Source organism: Arvicola amphibius, chromosome 12 (assembly GCF_903992535.2).
Source record: "Arvicola amphibius chromosome 12, mArvAmp1.2, whole genome shotgun sequence".
NCBI classification, from domain to species: domain Eukaryota; kingdom Metazoa; phylum Chordata; class Mammalia; order Rodentia; family Cricetidae; genus Arvicola; species Arvicola amphibius.
Window position 1 is genome coordinate 147584551 of NC_052058.2, and position 18881 is coordinate 147603431.

The following is an 18881-nucleotide window of genomic DNA, read 5'->3' on the forward strand; positions in this document are numbered from 1 at the left end:
CCTTTTCATTGATAAAATTTGCTGGTGAGACATGGAACACTCCTTCACACCCTTTTAAACATCAAACCTTCCTCTTCTTCCTCTGAGACCTTCAGGGTCTCAGCTGGGAGACAGCTTTAGAGGGGGATAAGCTGGAGGACCCTGTATAGCCTTGCTGGTCCTGAGGTCTACCAAAGAGAAAGAAAGAGTCCTCAGATACAGATACACATCTTCTGCCCATGCCCACTATGCAAATGGTTCTTGTTGTTAGAGATCCTTCGACAAAGGAGGCCCTTTGAGAAGATATTCCTTGATGAGACACAACACTTAAAAAGTGTATTTCTACACATATGTCAAATATTTGTGTGACGCTGGATGCAATGGTGCACACCTTTCATCCCAGCGCTTGGGAGGCAGAGCCAGGCAGGTCTCTGGGGATTTGAGGCCAGCAAGGACTGCACAGTGAGTTCCAGGGCATCCAGAGTTACATACATAGTGAGACCCTGTCTCAAAAATCAACAGCCCAAACTGTATATAAATACATGTGTATATGAAAATTATAGATATTTGTACTTATGCATATATGTTTATATTTCTCTTTCCCTTGATCTCTTGATCATGCAGCTCTTATAAAGGAGAACACTTTGTTTCATTTTGCCTATTTTTCAAGACAGGGTTTTTCTGTGTAACAGCTTTGACTGTCCTGGACTTCAATTTGTAGACTAGGCTGCATTTAATTGGGTCTGGCTTACAGTTTCAGAAGTTTAGTCTATTACCACTATGGTGAGAAGCATGGCAGCATGCAGGCAGATATGGTGCTGGAGAAGGAGCTGGGAGTTCTACATCTTGATCCATGGGCAGCAAGAGACTGTAGCTTGAGCATATATGACCTCAGAGTCCACCCCACAGTGATACACTTCCTCCAACAAGGCCACACCTCCTAATATTGCCCCTCCCTGTAGATTAAGCATTCAAACACAGCCTATGGGGGCCATACCTATTTAAACCACCACAGCCTGTCAACTAGCTGTTTATCTTCCTGCCTTTGACTTTGTATAACAGCAGTAGAGAATCTCAGTTCCCAAGGATTCTTTGAAGTTAATCCAATCTCCCACTTAACAGTGAGAGCAAGCATAGCCTTTCCTTCTGGGTGGTTTAGGAGAATAGTGTGTTTGCCCAGAGGTCCCTGATCTTTAACTGTCCTGAATGACCCTTCCCAGGGGACAAACCTTCATGGTTCCAGAAGGCACTATGCAAGCTTCCAGAGGAGGAAGGCCACCAATAGTCCCACCCAGCTATGATGCCTGTGAACTACAGCCAGCGCAGATTGACAGTCTTGTAGTTGCAGTAGTGGCATGCATACCTTAGTGGTAACCAATGGCTTTCTAAGTGGACTGAAGACTCACTCAAAAAGATGGAAACCATGCCTGCTGCTAGAAAGCTTGCTAACTAACCAGTGTTTGCAAAATCATGGTTATTGGAGGAGAGTCTACTACTATGACTTTACTAAAGCAGTACAATCCCTAACAACAGTCTTATAAATTCTTGTCCTTATACTTCCCCACTCATTAAGGAAATGTCTCTTTGTACCAGACAAACAACTACAAAAAACCATAACCAATCAAAATGCAGGGTGGTAGAGCTCAGTCCCATTGGATCCTTCCATAAAACACTCCCACAACTAAGACTTTGGGGACATTGGACGGAAGAGGGGGAGGAAAGATTATAAGAGACAGAAGATTAGGGAGTTTGCTGTGACACTGTGCCTCCTAGTTAACATCAGTTAACATGAAATGTCACCATCATGACCTCCAAAACATGATCTAACAAGAAGGACAGGAACGAACATGGCAAACATTATAGGGACAAGCCCACGAGGCCTTAACCTTACACAAAGAACTATAGACAGCTGAGTAAAATGGGGACTGGGAGAAGAGGTCCTCCCCAGGGAAGAGTGCACCAGTTGGTTAACCAGTGCCAAATGGTCAGCCCTGAAAACATACACACAAGTAACAATGTATGGACTCAACATGTAATATATGGGGGATATACATATGTATATATACAAATATATACATACATGCAATAACAATTAATGAAAAGGAGGCCATAAATTTGAAGGATAAAAAGGAGGGTTATATGGGAGAGTTTGGAGAGAAGAACGGGAAGGGAGGAATATTGCAATTAAAAACGCAATCTCAAAAATAAAATTAACAAACAACAAAAAAAGGCAATATAAGTGGAAAAAGCTGGGCGTGGTAAACGTGCTTGAAGTCTGGGCGTGGTAGAACGTGCTTGAAGTCTCAGCTTTGAAGAGGGCAGAGGCAGGAAGATCTCTGCTGTCTGATGACCAGCCAGCCAAGCCAAATGGATCAGTTCCAGGTGAATGGGAGACTCTGTCTCAGAAAATGTGATGGAGAGTCAAGTGGTTAGTGGTGGCATGTGCCTTTAATCCCAGCACTTGGGAGGCAGAAGCGGGAGGATGTCTGTGAGTTCAAGGCTAGCCTGATCTACAACTTGAGTTTCAGAACAGCCAGAACTGCTACACAGAGAAACCCTGTCTTGAAAAACCGAGAGAGAGAGAGAGAGAGAGAGAGAGAGAGAGAGAGAGAGAGAGAGAGAGAGAGAGAGAGAGAATGACTTGGGAAGATACTTGGAATTGACTTCCCTCCTCCCCCTTTGGTTTTTCAAGACAGGTGTGTAGCCCTGGCTGTCCTGAAATTTACTTTGTAGACCAGGCTGACCTCGAACTCAGAGAACTCCACCTGCCTCTGCCTCCTAAGTGCTAGGAAGTATGACCTTTGACCTAGACAAGACACACCTGCTCCCACATTCATTCTTCTATCTGTGTATTTGTGTATACATGCACATATGCACACAAATCGAAAACTTAGATCTGATTCTGTTCCTCATCTTTTGAAGCCTTCTAGTGGTTTACTACTTGCTATTCAGATACCCAAACAACTAACCCCTAAGGACAAATGACCACCTATTATGTGCCTGCTAGCCCTAGCATGCTGGGTTATGTCCATAGAGGAGAAAAGGACAGCCTGCTCTCAGCTCCTCCTTGTGCCTTGATGGGAAATCATTACCTCTTGTTCCTATCACCCCTTTCTTTACCACTTGGCTCAGTTGATACTGTCACCCAGTGACTTCTTGATATCACCATAAAACCTTGGTTGGGAACTCTATGGGCATGTTTTTATTTTATTATTGTTATTTAACAGTGAAGCATCATTTCTCACATGAGCTTTAGAAACGTTAAGAGCCTTCTTGGGCTCACACAGTTGGCATGCAATCACTCCCTGCAGCCAGGAGTCAAGCAGCCTCTTCAATGTGCATGTTTTTGTCATGTTTTCCTGCCTGGTTCCCTAGGAGAACACACCTCTTCCTCACAGTAACAAACCCTTGTCGTGTAACAGAACACCCAATTCCTTGGCAGAAAATGCTGAGCTATTTCCCAGGCTAAAACCCAACCTTTGTCTTCTCTTATTTTTCTGTTTCTTAGCAGTACCCTTGTTTCAGGCTTTTGGTTTTATGGATTTTTCCTATTTCCTCTTCCAATGGCCCTGGGCCCAGCAGAGACACAGGTGAGAATTTACCAGATACGTAGGATAAGAGGGTTCCTTGTACATACTCAAGCTTGATGACAAGCAGAATAAAAATCCCGGAAGTCTGCTGAAGTATTAACGTGCTATTCCTTGCTGTTAGCTTTTAAAAAATGTATTTGTGTGTTTTACATATGTGGGTCTTTTGTCTGCAGGTTCATCTGCAGACCAGAAGAGGGCATCAGATCCCATTAGAGATGGCTGTGAGCCACCATGTCAGAGCTGGGAATTGAACTCAGGACCTCTGGAAGAACAGCAGTGCTCTTAACCACTGAGCCATCTCTCCAGCCTCACCTGGCTGTTACCTTACTATCATTGAGGCCTGTGTGCGGTCGCAGCGGGAAGGTGAAACAGGGCCACATTGGTGTCTTAAGCGGTTTCCTAGAGATCTGTGTTAAAGGACTCAGAGGTTATTTTTTCATCTCAGAAGGAGCATCCTGATCAGCTAAGGAGTTCTGACATGCCTTAGATGACTTAACGCAAATGTGCTCCACATATTTTCTGTTGCTGTAGCAGAATGCCAGTTATAGGTTACTTTAGAATGAATAGACCATCTGGCCTTCTTCCTACATGATCACTGATGGTGGCCATCATATGGTGGGAGGTTAAAGAAGGCAAGAGGAGGCAAGGTGGGGAGCTCTCACCCTTCTGTAAGGGCACCAATTCCATCCCTGAGGGCTCCACCCCTTCTCAGCTCTTAAATTCCCACTTCTTAAGGGATACAAAGGCCTTTGGATGTTTGTTATGAATTTTGAAGGAGACAAGCACTCAAACCAGAGCAGGAAGTGCCTGAGTGATGTGGGATTCCCCTCTGGATGCTGTGATTACCACTGATAAATTAATAAAGAACTGCTTTGAGCCTATGGCAGGACAGAACAGAAGTAGGCAGGGAAAGATAGGCTAAATGCTGGGAGAAAGAAGGCGGAGTCAGAGAGAAGCCATGTAGTCCCACCAGAGACAGACACCGGAATTTTACCCGGTAAGCCACAGCCTCATGGTGATACACAGATTAATGGAGATGGGTTAATTTAAGGTATGAGTTAGCCAGAAATATGCTTAAGCTATTGACCAAATAGTATTGCAAATAATATGGTTTCTGTGTGATAATTTCGGGTCTGAGCTGCCGGGCAGTTGGGAAATGAACTAGAGGCTTCATACAACAACTGAAGTACAGTTGAAGTCCAGAAAATGTGAAATTTCTTAACTTCCAGTAGAGGAACACATGCATTTCTATAGAACATCTCTGCTCTTATAGTAGGTGAGGCTTCTGCGGTAATTCTGGGAACAGAGGGATTGGATAGTAATACAGTTAGGTGTTGTAGGAGGCATGGTGAAATGTAAGGAAGGAGACGTAGGGACCAGCATTCTTGGGTTTGAAACACCTGTCTGCCATGTGGCATTTGCATGACTGAAACATTGCAAATATCAATTTCTGTATCCATGAGGTGGATATAATTGAGCCATTTATCAAACATGTTGAGTGTATTAAATGAGGCAACGTATCCAAAGGCACAAAGCCTAACTCCTGGCATACAGAAACATTGCTTCACAGATGCTAACCACTAACATGCAATCTCTGACATCCATAGCACAGCTCCTGGCCCACAGGGGGCACTCAAAAGTCCCCCCCTTCAGTTTCCTTTTCTTCTGGCTTCCAGAAATTAGGCCTACATGAGAAAAAGGAAGCCTCTCTTTACTCCCCTGGATCAGCCATGTTGCTGACTCATGGGTGCAATGGAAGTGTCTGCAAGACCTGTAGGTGTCCTGATGGTGGGTAAGAGAAGGAACTGGCTTATGTTCGTTATCAGTCTGCTCCTTCCTGTGGCAAGGTGATCAACACACGGCTCCCGACAGTAAGGGTGGTGAGAAGCCATATCTTTGTCTCTGCAACTGTAAGCCCAAATTAACCTTCTTCCATAATTGCTTTCAGTTTTATCATAGCAACAGAAAGCAAACTAAAGCTATATCCTAAACTGTATTTATTATATATATGATAATTGACTCAAATACCATACGCATGCATTCATTCTGAAATATTTTAATCCCGATTTCTTTCAAGCTTGTTTCCATGATCCCGTCCCTAACTCTGAAAATAGCGCCACCTAGTCATTTGGTCCAAACATTTTTTTAGTTTAATTTTTTCTTATTGAAAATTCATACAATATATTCTGATTATGGTTTTCCACCACTCGTCTTCTCTTTACCTCCCTACCCATCCAACTTCATGTCATCTTTCTCTCTCTTTTGAGAAAACAAACAGATAAATAAAACAAAGCAGAATAAAAAAACCCAGAAAGACCACCCTACAAGAAACACACACACACACACACACACACACACACACCCATACACCAAACAAACAACAAAAACAAAAAATCTGTGAGATTAAAAATAAAGTCCAAACAAAGCAATATGAATTAAAAAGTCTACAAAACATCATTAAGTTGGCTTTGTATAGCTCATGTACTGCTGGGCATGGGGCCTGGTTTATAAACATAGCTAGATATCATTGGAGAAAATTAACTTTTCCTTTGTAAGCAGTTGCCATTTGGTGATAGCTTCTTGGTTAGGAATGGAAGGTTATGTCCACTCCCCTCTTCCAGTCTGGGACTCCATCTGATTTGAACCTTTGCAGGCCCTATACATGCTGCCACGGTCTCTGTGAGCTCCCAAATCATGACATGGAGATTTCTTATTAGTTATGAAGACTCAGCTTAATTTAGGCTTATTTCCGGCTAGCTCTTTTAATTTAAACTAACCTGTTTCTCTTTATCTATCTTTTGCCTCAGAACTTTTTACGTTTCTTCCTGTATGTCTTACTTTACCTGCTTCTTATGTCTGTCTGTCTTTCTGTCTATCTGGCTGCCTGGCTTCTGACCCTGGGTATCTCCCTCATTCTCTCCTCCTCCTTCTCTTGTTCCTCTCCTGAGTCTAGAGTTTTCCTCCTATTTATTCTCTCTGCCTATCAGCTCTGCCTGTCCCTCTCCTGTCTAGCTATTGGCTATCCATCTTTCTCATTAGACCAATTAGGTACCTTAGGCAGGCAAGGTGAGCCAAATACAACACATCTTTACATAATAATTAACCACACATTCTTACATCATTAAACAAACAGCATAAGCAAAGGTAACACATTTTACACAGTTAAAGTAATTTCCACAGCAATAGGGCCTTACCATCAGTTTGTTGAGAGCAACCAATAGCTTGGGCCATAGTCTGAGTTGTGTGAGGGTCTCCATGGAGCCCCTTTGATGGTCAAACTGTTTTGAATTGTGATTCCTCTCTTTTCCTCATTATAGTCTACATTAATCAGCTTTTCATCACTGCAACGAAATACATGAAGCAGGTCACTTTATAAAGAACATAGGTATTATTTAATTCCAAGTTTTAAATACTGAAAGTTGAACCAGTGAGTTGCAGTGTTATTGATTTTCTTTTCTTTTTTTTTTTTTAATAGAAAATCTTAAGTGCCCCTCAAGGTCCACAGCACAGTTAAGAATTTAAGTTGTTAGTGGCGTGCTCTTGAAGGGAATATTGGGATTTTGGTCTCTTTCCCTTATTTCCCAGTTGCTTCAGCGTGGTTTGCTTCTTTGCCATTGACTCCCACGTGATGTATTGCCTTGCCACAGTTCCCAAAGCAACAGGGCTGATTAGCCATAGATTGGACCTCAACAACTGTGAGCAAAATAAACCTTTGCTTCTTGTAAGTTGGCAGTCTTAGGGATTTTTATTATAGTACTATAAAGATGACTAACAGGTTCTAACAAAGGCCTATGTAGGCTACATCACATTGTGGCAGAAGCACATGAATCCCTCTGTGGTCTCTCTCTCCTATAGTCACTGAGTTTCAGTCATGGGAGAACCGCTCCAATGACTTAAACTAATCTAATCACTTCCCACTTTCCGAAGACCATGATCAGATTAAATTTCCAGCCTCTTGTTACTGTTAAAGTAAACCTTTGGGGCTCAAACTTCTGCATGAGTTTGGGAGACAAATTGTATTTAAACCATAGCACAATCCACCCTCTAGATTCATTACTTGGCTCAAGCCCATTCATTGTGGACTGCCACACTTTTAGGCTAGGGAAATCATCTCAGGTGTCCTGCGAAGCCCTTGCTTCCTCTTTCTCCTTCTCCCCTACTCTAATCCATATTTAACCCAGCAATAATCTAGTTACCTATAGTGCATATAATGCTTTATTACACATGTATAACATATATGTTGATGCCACTCTTTTGCTAAACCCCCTCAATGCTTCCCATAGCATTTATAATACAATTTAACCAATTTATCATGCCCTGCATGATGTAGTCCTAGCTTCCCCCTGATACCCTTGCCTTTGTTAGCTACCCCGCTGGCCACAAATTTCCAGACTGAAACACAATCCCTAACCTGGTCTCAGCACAGATTTCCTCATGAGCTCCTCTTTCCTGAAGAGCTCATTCACTGATTCTTCAAATGGTTGGCCCCTTGACATATGAGAAATTTCAGCTTAATTATTACCTCTGTGATCATCTTTCCAAAGTGGGCCTTATATCTTGTGGCCTTCTGCCTTCCAACCTCCTCCATGACATCTACCATAGCGCACCAAATTTTGTAATTGTTTATGTACTTATTTGGTGTGTGTGTGTGTGTGTGTGTGTGTGTGTGTGTTTTGGTGCAAATCTTCCATTTTGTTAGTTGTAGGACATCAGGGCTCTGTCTTCCCTGGGTCCCTAATATTTGTCATGTGCCTGAGAGACACAGTAGTTAGGTCCTCACTGACTTGTGCTCCATCTGAAGATACTGTTTGGAGCTTTCAATCTAGACCAGCGATGGTGATGCTGGAAGATTTTGGAGAAAGGGTCTGGGGCCCCAGAGATGCTTAGTCAGGACTGTTAACTTGAAAGATGCGCAAAATGCACAAAGGATTGTAAAGCACACCTCTGAGTGAGTCTGGGAGGACATTTCCAGAGACGATAAGATCATAAGACTCTGTCAGGGTGGGCATGTATTCTTAGATAAAGCACTTCCTCCTTCTGGGCTTCATCATCCTACAGAACTGAGAAAATCACAGGGAGGAAATGAGTCATAAGGTGGGGGATAGCCTGTACTTTTCAATCTTGTAACCTTCCTTTGACAATAATATGGGAGGAGGTCATATTAAGTCCACCGAGGCCACAAATGTCCTCAGGATGCCACACCGAGGAGACAGCACATCCCTCAGAGAAGTCATCTGGCCTCCCCACTGTGTGTGTAGATGGCTTTCTTGACCACTGTAGTAAATTACCAAGATGCTCTTTGTGATCTCCCAGGACTGGAAGGAGTCAAAAAGATTAGAGCTGGCTACATCATGCCAGGTTTGGGATCCAACTGCTCATATCTCTTAAATATTCTTTTTTATACCCCTCATTATAAATATACCCCTCACTATAAAGCATATAAAACTGATGGAAAATTTCAGTGAAAAGGGACAGGAAAAATCCAGAAGGGCATCAAAGAATATTATAGCTTACAGAAATAGAAGGGACATCTTCAGGAGCCCTTTTCATTCAATAAAAATTTTCTTATAAAAATGTGGCAAATAAAAGAAAAAAAAACACAGCAAAATTAATCAGATCCAAAGACTATGCAACTTAGGGAGCTTCCATACAGTTATACCTACCATCCTGAGTTGAAGCTGTGGTACTAAACGTAGGATTTTATATTTTTCACTATTGAATATATTTTTTGCATACTTATCCAGCACCAAAAATGAAAAATCAATGACAGACTTAGAACTAGAAAAACAGTTAGCTTTATATCCTCCTTCATAACGCGTGTCTGTCGCCTGCATTCAGTCCTTCTCATCTCCTAATATTTAGCCATTTTGTCTTATTTTCTGCATGTTATACTGCACCAATTGTACATTTGTTTACACACGTTATTGCCTAGATCCTGCATAAGAGAGAGAACACACGTTATCCTTTCTGACAGTGTGTGACCTCATTTAATATTATATGTTTTAAGTCCATATATACTTTCTTGAAAATTTTGTGGTTACACTTTTCTTTAAAGATGAACAGTATTTCATACCAAAATTTCATTATCCATGCATCTGTTGATGGACAACGAGGTTGATCCCAATTCTTTGCTATAGTGACTAAAACTGAAATATATATGTATATGGATTCAAATACTTCTATGGTAGATTCCAGAGTTGTCTGGGTATAAATATATCCAGAAGTCATACAGTAGTTCAATTTTTAATATTTTGAGAACGCTCCAAACTAGTTTCCACAATGGCTGCATTAATTTGGACCCTCACCAGCAGTGAATAAGGGCTCCTGGCTCTCCACATCCTCTCCAATATTTGCTGTCAGATTTGTTGATGCCAACCATTCTGCTTGGGGTGTAGTGGTATCTCAGAGCAGTTTTAATTTGCATTTCTATGATGGCTAGGGATATTGAATGCTTTAAAAAAAGTTACTGGCCATTTGTGTTTCTTTTTATTTTTTCTTTTTTTTCAAAACTGTCAATTCAGCTTATTTATGCCTTTGTTGATTGACAACTCTTCCCTTGGTATTCAATTTCTGCAATTCTTTGTAAATTCTGGATATTAGCCTCTCAACTGAAATGTGTCTGGTAAAGACTTTCTCCCATGCTGTAGGCTGTGCGCTCTTCTAATTGTTTCCTTTGCTGTACAGAAAGAATTTCATATTTTCATGTAGTCCCTTCTGCTGCTGTTTGGGTTTACTTCTTGTTCTATTGCTATTTTATTTAAGAAGTTTTCCTTACTCTAATATCTTGGAGGGTAAACCCTAGGTTTTCTTGTAGCAGCTTCAGTATTTCAGGTCTTGATTAGATTCTTTGATCCATTTTGAATTGAGAGGTAAAATATGACAATCTAACTTCATTCTTCCTCAGGTAGAATTAGTTTTGCCAGGACCATTTGTTGAATAAGTAGAGTATCTTTATCCAAAGCATGTTTTTACTTCCTTAGTCAAAAATTAACTAGGCATACTCTGTTGTTTTATTTCTGGGCCCTCATTCTATTCCATTGGTCTTCCTTTCTATTTTTACATCAGTAATAGGCTGCCTTTATCACTGTAGCTCTATAATAGTGGTTCTCAGCATCCCTAGTGCTGTGACCCTTTAATAAGTTCCTTATGTTGTGGTGATGCCCCCCCCCAACCATAAAATTACTTTTGTTGCTACTTTATAACTGTCATGTTGCTACTGTTTTGAATTGTAATGTAAATATCTTTGTTTTCTCATGGTCTAGGCGACCCATATAAAAGGGTGGTTCAACCCCAGGGGTTGAGAACCACTGCTCTATACTTTAATTTGAGGTTGGGTACTGTAATGCCTCCAACAGGTTTAATCCCTTAGGATTGCTTTGGATAGTCATTATCTTTTATGGTTTCATAAAAATTCTCTTTTTTTCTTAACCTGTGAAATATGATATCAGAATATTTTTTTGGTATTATGTTAAATATGTAAAGTAAATTTTGGTAGTATAGTCATTTTCACAGTTATGCAAATCCAGTGGCATGGAATAGTATCTTCTGTGTTTTTTTCCCCAGTATTTTGAAGTTTTTATTATAAAGTCTTTCACTTCTTTGGTTAGATATAATTTGGTGTTACTTTGAAAGGGATATTTTCTCTATGTTCTTTCTTCAAGAGTAGACTTTTGGCATAAATGAAGAATTTTTTTTCATATTGATTTTGTATCCTGCAGCCTTACAGTATATATTTTTTAGGTCCAAGAATTTTCTAGTAGAGTCAATAAGGTCTTTTTTAGTATAGAATCAAACCATCTGTAAATAGGGATAGTTTAGCCTTCTCGCTTCCAATTATTACCTCTTTTATGTCTTATCTCTAATATTTGGCACATAAAAGTTTGCAATAGTTATATCTTATTGGTGAATTTTTCCTTTATTAGTATTTACTGTCCTCTTTCATTTCTCCTAATTAGTTTTGGGTGGAAACTTACTTCACATAAGGGTAGCTACACCTGCTTGTTTATATTTTTTGCTTAGTAGTTTGTTTCCCATCCTTGGGTCCTACATTTTAGTATCTTTTCTGACTAAGTGTGTTTCTTGGAGACAGCATATAGTTGGCTCTTGTTTTTATTTTTGGTTGTGAGCCTAGCCTTTAACGGCTGAGCCATCTCTCCAGCCCTGGCTCTTGTTTTTAATCCAGCGCATTAGTCCGTTTGCTTTTAGTGATGAGTTAAAGAAGGCCATAGAAAGGGTTTTGCTATTTCCTATATATTTGTTAGGTGACTTTCTAGTTTACTGGACTGCTGATATTTCTTTTTCTTTTCCTGAGTTAATTTTGAGGGTTGGCTGAGTTTCTGTATTGGACATGTTGTTTCTTTCCCAAGCTCACTTTATCTGTAGTTAGGCCATCTTTCAGCTTCCCTAATTTAACGTTTGCCACTGAGAACTTTCTGCTGCACCGGGTTGGTTGTCATGCATTGCCTTAATTTGTGTTTATCTTGAGATACCTTTATTTTTCTGTCAGTTTTGAAAGACAGCTTTGCAGAGTATAGAATTCTTCCTCCGTAGTACTTTCTGAGCTTGACATATTTGTTTTATTTCATGCTGTTCTGGATTTTAGAGTTGCAGATGAAAAGTCTGTGGTAATTCTGATATTTTTGTCTTTATATGTAGATTGATGTTTTTCTCATGCTGCTTTTGGGATTTTTATCTTTACTTTGTATTTTTAACATCTTGACTATACTGTGCCGGGGAGAACTTCTTTTCTTGTCATGTTTATATGAAGTTTATTTACCTCTTGCAGTTGTCTGCCTACTCCTTTGGATAAATTGGGTAACTTTCTGCTATAATTTCATTAAGCAGTCTGTCTAGTCGATTTAGTTTTGCCTCTGTTCCGTCTTCTACTCCATGAATTCTCAGGTTTGGTTTCTTAAATGTATCACAGACTTCTTGGACATATATTTCATGCTCCTTAATTTCCCCTTATTTGTGTCTGTTTGTATAGTAATCTGGACTTTGTCTCCCATCCCTAAAATTCTTTCTTTGGCATGGACTTGTCTGTTAATAATGCCATCTGTTGTGGTTTTTAACTAATTGACCATTTGTTTCATTTCAAGAATTTTTGTTTGATTGGTTTTTAACATTTAAATAACCTCGCTAAATTTTCCCTCCGTATTTTAAACTTTTGGTTCCAGTTTACTAAGTGTTTCTTTAACTCTGGAGACTGTCTTGTCAAGGTCTTGGATGCATTTCCATAGTTCATGCATTTGATCTATTTGTTTGACTCTTCTGTAAGCTCATTAATTCTCTTGACGAGCAAGATTCTTAATGCATTCTCAGAGATTTCGGGTGTATCTGTAATTTTGGATTCCCTTTTAGGGAAGTTGGCTGGTTGGGGATTGATCAAGATGAGTCCTATTCTTTTGTGTTGTTTTGTCTTGCTTTATGCACCCACTGAAACACATTTGTTTTGATTCTTTTTACTTCTGAGCCTCTTGCAATTCTGTTTTCTGTGACTCTTCCTAGAGAAACATTTAAATGAAGTTCAGCTGTGAGGACTGGTGAATCTTGGTGCTGACTATCAGGTGAGTTAGTGCAGCGATTTTTGGCTATGTAGCAACAGGACTAAGAGCGGGGCTATACACTCAGCACCGAGGTGACCAGGTGGAGTCAAAACCTTGGTCACCCTTTGGAATCTATGAACCTGTTTGAGGCAGAATAGCAAACTTCAGATTCAGTGTAGCCTGTCTGTTATGAATACGGTCCCGTGGCAAGTGAGGACCACAGGTGGGAAACAAGCCATACAGACAGCTTGAGCGCAGAGTTTACAGAGATAAAGGGGATGGAGGGAGGAAAGAGAATGGGTGACAGAGATACAGAGAGATGGGGAGAGAGAGAGAGAGGAAGAGAAAGAAGAGAGGAAGAGAAAGAAGAGAGAGAGGAAGAGAAAGAAGAGAGAGATAGATAGATAGATAGATAGATAGAGAGAGAGAGAGCGAGAGAGAGAGCTATTTCCTTAGAGAAATGGCAGAAAGAAAGAGGGAGTGGGCAGAGCTTGTCTCTTAAAGGAACAGGGTACCGTCTGCCATGTACTCAGGTGCGTGATACACTGTGCCAGGTTCCCAAGGGGGCAGGGTCAAGGTGTATCTCGATGCTAACATTGTCTACTCTCTGGGGACTATGGTTAGAGCCACAGGCACCAAGTAATCTGTGGAACCATGGCAGTATAGACTTCAGGTCCTGTAGTGACCTCTGGAACCTCAGAAATAGTAGTCCCAAACCTGGAATGGTCCCAAAGATACTGAAACCAGAACTTCAATTTCTCAGGGGACTCTGGAAACACTGGAGTCCAAGCATGGGCCCTGCATTGACTTCCTAGGGTCTTTCTGGTCCTGTGGACGCTGGAGGCTTGGTAGCTCAGTCCTGTAGAAATGCGAGGCCTAAGAACTGGTTCTTTCTGGTCTTGGTCACCCATCTGCTTGCCCAGGGCTCTCTGGTCCTGCAGAAGTTTGAAGCCCAAGAACTGGTGCTTTGGTCTCTCAGAAGCCAGATCGATGGAGCTGTCTTGTCCCGAAGAGCTGGAGGCCTAAGCATCTTATGCTTTCTGGTCCTGCAGAAGCCCAGACGCTCCCAAGAGAGAATTGGAAACAAGGAGAAGACGACTTGGAATGTAAAATGTTTTAAAATGAGAATTTAATTTTAGCTATTCATACTTTTGCTGGAGCCTAGGTTACAGCAAGGCATTGATACCATCTAGAAAAGTTATTTAAGAGCTGAACTTGCCTTCGATTTTTTTGAGGTGCTATTTAGAATAAGAAGAGATTAGAGAGTATATAAGTGATATATACTTGCTAAAAGGTAAACAAAGCAAAACAAAACAAAGCTGGGTTCAAATACTGGCTATATAAAATTTCCCAGGGAATGCTGGCTTAGGGTTAAAGATGAGACTGCAATTATTTTATAAAGGAGCATATTCTTGAGGTGGGTATGGTGGCACACATCTTTAATCTCAGTTTTGGGAAGGCAGAGGCAGGTGGATCTCTGTAAATCCGGGGGCTAGCCTGGTCTACACTGAGTTCCAAGTCAACCAGGGTTATGCGGTGAGACTTTGTCTCAAAACATACCCAATGACAGTAACTGATTTTCATCTTTGTTTTTGTTGAGGCAGAGAGGGAGAAGGAGAGAGAAAGGGAGAGGGAGAAAGAGAGGAAAAGGGAGAGGGAGAGAGAGAGGGAGAGAGAGAGAGAACATGAAGTTGGGTGAGTAGGGAGATATCTGGGATGAATTGGAGAAGGAAAACATGATGAAAATTTATTTTGTGTTTAAAAATCAACAACAGTAGCAACAACAAACAAAAGCGAGTGACTACCATCATTACCCAAAGGAGCATTCTTTTGGATCTGTCGTCTTCTCACTGAAAAAAAAAACCATCATCCCTCAGATTCCTTCCACGTGTCGAAGGACGCTTGGAGTATTCACATTTCCTCCTAAGCCCCCCCTCCTCGCTCCCGGGCGACCATCTGGGCACTCCCCCTCATCTGGCTTCTTGGACTTTCCATGTCCTACTGGAAGTCTAAATAAACATAGCTTCGGTTCAAGCTGAGCCCACTACTAACGTTTGTTTTTCCACTTCATTCTAAGAGGGCTTGAAAGCTTTGCTGAGCAGAGCAAAAAAGCAGTTACCAGTGGGAAGGCAGCAGCTGCTCCCCTAGCCAGAGCTGGGGTGCCCACATGCTGCAGGTAGCCGATGGGAGGGGTGACCCACAGCCTTGGCCTGTTAGTTACAGTGAGAGGCAGAAGAGGATTGAAGAAAGGAATTGAGAACTTCTACAGAAAATCTAAGGGACTTCCAGGTCCCGAGGTCAGTCCCCTGTTCTGGATTCTCAGTGCTCAGGATGCTGGGTCTGTCTCATGTTCTGTCCTCCCTCTACCTCACCCAGGAGTGGACTGAGGGAAGTGGTAACAGGACCCTGTTGTGTTTCAGTAGTATTGACTAGATCAGGAACAAAGCAAGATATTGTCCCACCTCCTCCCCATCTCTTTGTTTCTCTGCCTGTTTCTCTGTTTCTCTCTGACTTTCTGTCTCTCATACACAGAGAGACAGACACGCACATAGACAGACAGGAAGACAGACAGACAGACAGACAGACAGACAGACAGACACACACACACACACACACACACAGAGAGAGAGAGAGAGAGAGAGAGAGAGAGAGAGAGAGAGAGAGAGAGAGAGAGAGAGAGAGAGAGAGAAGTAGTATTGAGATATTAACGTTAGCACGGGAGCACGGGAATAGTGAATCCAAAATGAATCCTGTTGGCTGAACTGGGCTTCTTGATATCTTTGGGGAAGCTCTTTGGACCTGGTCATTGTAACAGAAGGTTTCCAAAGGTGGCTGTACATATAATCCTTTAGGATTAAGGTCGTATACACTTAATACAAAACTTTTACTTTTTTTTAAAAATGGGTTTGCTATTTCCCTCTTTTCCTACAAATGAGAACAATCTAAGACTTGCCCAGTCTCTAAGTGATTGGCTCACTCTCAAGGTGTGCCTGATGGGTCTAAGGCTTGGCCCGATGAGAGCCCACATCAGTGTACAGGTTAAGTCTATAGGAACCTAACGCTAGGGTTGAAGAAATTGGGTGAAGTCCTAGAACCAGGGGGATAAGAAGAACTGTGAACAGAATTGTCCATGACACCCCCCCCCCCCCTTGCCCCTGAATGAGTCCAGGCCATCCATCACGGACATTTTCCTTTGCTGCTATTAGACCTGTGAAGGCCTAACAGGACATTTGGTTGTTTAGTAGATGTTAGAGGTAGAAAGAGATACACTGCTTGCCCTTGCATGTTGCTGAGGTTCATCCTTGACTAGTACTGCTCGAAGCTAACTAGTCAGCATCAGAAAAGATACAGCACCTAGAGCATCACTGATGAACTGGAAGACAGCTGGAGGGGGCGGCTGTCACTCTCATTTGCCTGCTTGCAGGGTCTGTTCTTGGAAAGGAGGGTGGGGGAGCCCATCCCTGAGAAGAAAGGCCTCTTAGAGTTGTCTAAAACCCACGTGCAACCGACAGAAGGACCAGGCTGACTGTCTGGGCACTCAGGGCTAAAACCAGGGACATTCCAGAAAAAGTGGAATGTGTTGGTCCCTGTAAGAGGTTTCTGTATCTTAGAGACCCTCAGGACTATGGGCCATGCCACATACTCAAGTGGGAGGCCTGCTGCCGAGTCTGGTGAATTGTCTTCCGGAGGAATTCATCTCTGCCCATCATCCAAACAATTCAATTTGCTCAAAGAACTGATTCTCTGAATGCAGTAGGCCACATCTGTTGGCCTCCTTTGCGATGCCCCCTCTGGTGGCCTCGTTTCTGTTGATGAGATCTATTGCTTGGGTACTTCTAAACAAGAGTCCTCTAGTTTCCCCTAATTGAACAGACCATTGCCTGTTGCGTCTTCCGTCTCTCGGAGCCAGCTTATTTACGTCTTACTCTGCTCCGACCTCCAGGCTTTTACAGTGAGGAATCTCATCTATTCCAGAAGATCTTTCTAATTAATTTTCCTTCCCCTCCCAGAGGAAAAGAGAGTGCTGAGGAAAAGTAGCCAGGGGAGGGAGCAACAAGAGGAGGCTGTCATAAAGAGAGAGACGGCAGTGGGTAGGAAACAGATGCATGCAGAAGGAGTAGACGTTTGAGAAACACACCCCATATCTTACGGCACTTTTGGCAGCCTCTTTCTTTGGCCTACTTTTCTTTCTTTCTTCTTCTTCTTCAACCCTGACACACTTCCCCTCTTATTTTCCTTTTATGTGTCAGTTGTATTTTGGTTTGAGTCAAAAGAAACAGACAGCTGGTGCAGCCCTCATTGCTTCAATCACACCAGGGTGTTTGTGTTCACACTTTCCATTGGATGAGTGGGGTGGGTGTCAGGGAACACACTGAGGTGTTCCATTCTGAGCCTTAGTGGGAGGGGTGGCAGGCCACGGTGGGAATGGCCTTCTCCAAGTTCAAGGTCAAACATGGTGCGAGAGAGGCAGGTAGGTGGGATGTTGAAGGAGTGAGTGTGTGTGTGTGTGTGTGTGTGTGTGTGTGTGTGTGTGTTGAGGGGAGCTAGGGGGACAATTCAGATCAGTTCATATCTGGGATTACACCAGATGGCTACTTTGAAAGGAGGCTGGACCACTCTTATTTAAAAGGTTGCTATGACCCTATTCTGGATAATGATTTGTTTTGAAATTTCCATTGTTTTGAAATTTCACACACTTTGTTGGTGAACTAAGACCTGACCTTCCCCTTGCTCTAGTTCCCTGGATAGCTTGAGACCTTTAGAGTAGTGTTTGCAGCCATGGCTGGACACTGGAGTCATTAAAAAGACTGGTACTGGCCCTACCCCCCGAATATTTTGGTTCATTTGGTTGGAAGTGGGAATTTTTTTTTCTAGATTGATTTTGTTCTTTGACAGTTTCATTTATGCATGCTCTATATTCTGGGTACTTTCTCCCTCACCCCCTCATACCTCCCTCTAATTTTTTCACTTCTCAATCTCTACAAGTCCACCTCCTAGATCCATGACTTTTCATTTTGTTTTGTGATCCATGCTGAACTCGAACTATCCACTGGAACCTGGTGGAGTCTCTAGTGGGGGCACGATTGAAAGCATAGATTTCCTTTATCTGTAAGTTGATCACTAGTTAAATAGTTCATTGGTGAGGTATGGAGCCCCTGCTGTTCTTTGTTTTTTCCTTTTTAGGAGATATGAATTTATTGTTTTATTAGTTATCAGTTTTGACAATCTTACACATGTATATAGTACATTCTTTCAATCATATTTTCTCATTCTCTTCCCATTGAGCCCCTTCTTCTTTTTTTATTGATTTTTATTGAGCTCTACATTTTTCTCTGATCCCATTCCCTGTCTCTCTCCTCCCCTTCAACCCTCTTCCATGGTCTCCATGCTCCCAATTTACTCAGGAGATCTTGTCTTTGTCTATTTCCCATTTAAGTCTTTCTTAGTGTCCTCATTGTTGTCTAGGTTCTCTGGGATTGTGATTTGTGGGCTGGTTTTCTTTGCTTTATGTTTCAAAACCACTTATGAGTGAGTACATGTGATAATTGCCTTTCTGAGTCTGGGTTACCTCACTCAATATGATGTTTTCTAGCTCCATCCATTTGCCTGCAAATTTCAAGAAGTCATTATTTTTTTCTGCTGTGTAGTACTCCATTGTGTAAATATACCACATTTTCCTTATTTATTCTTTGGTCGAGAGGCATTTAGGTTGTTTCCAGGTTCTCATTATGACAAACAAAGCTGCTATGAACACAGCTGAGCACAT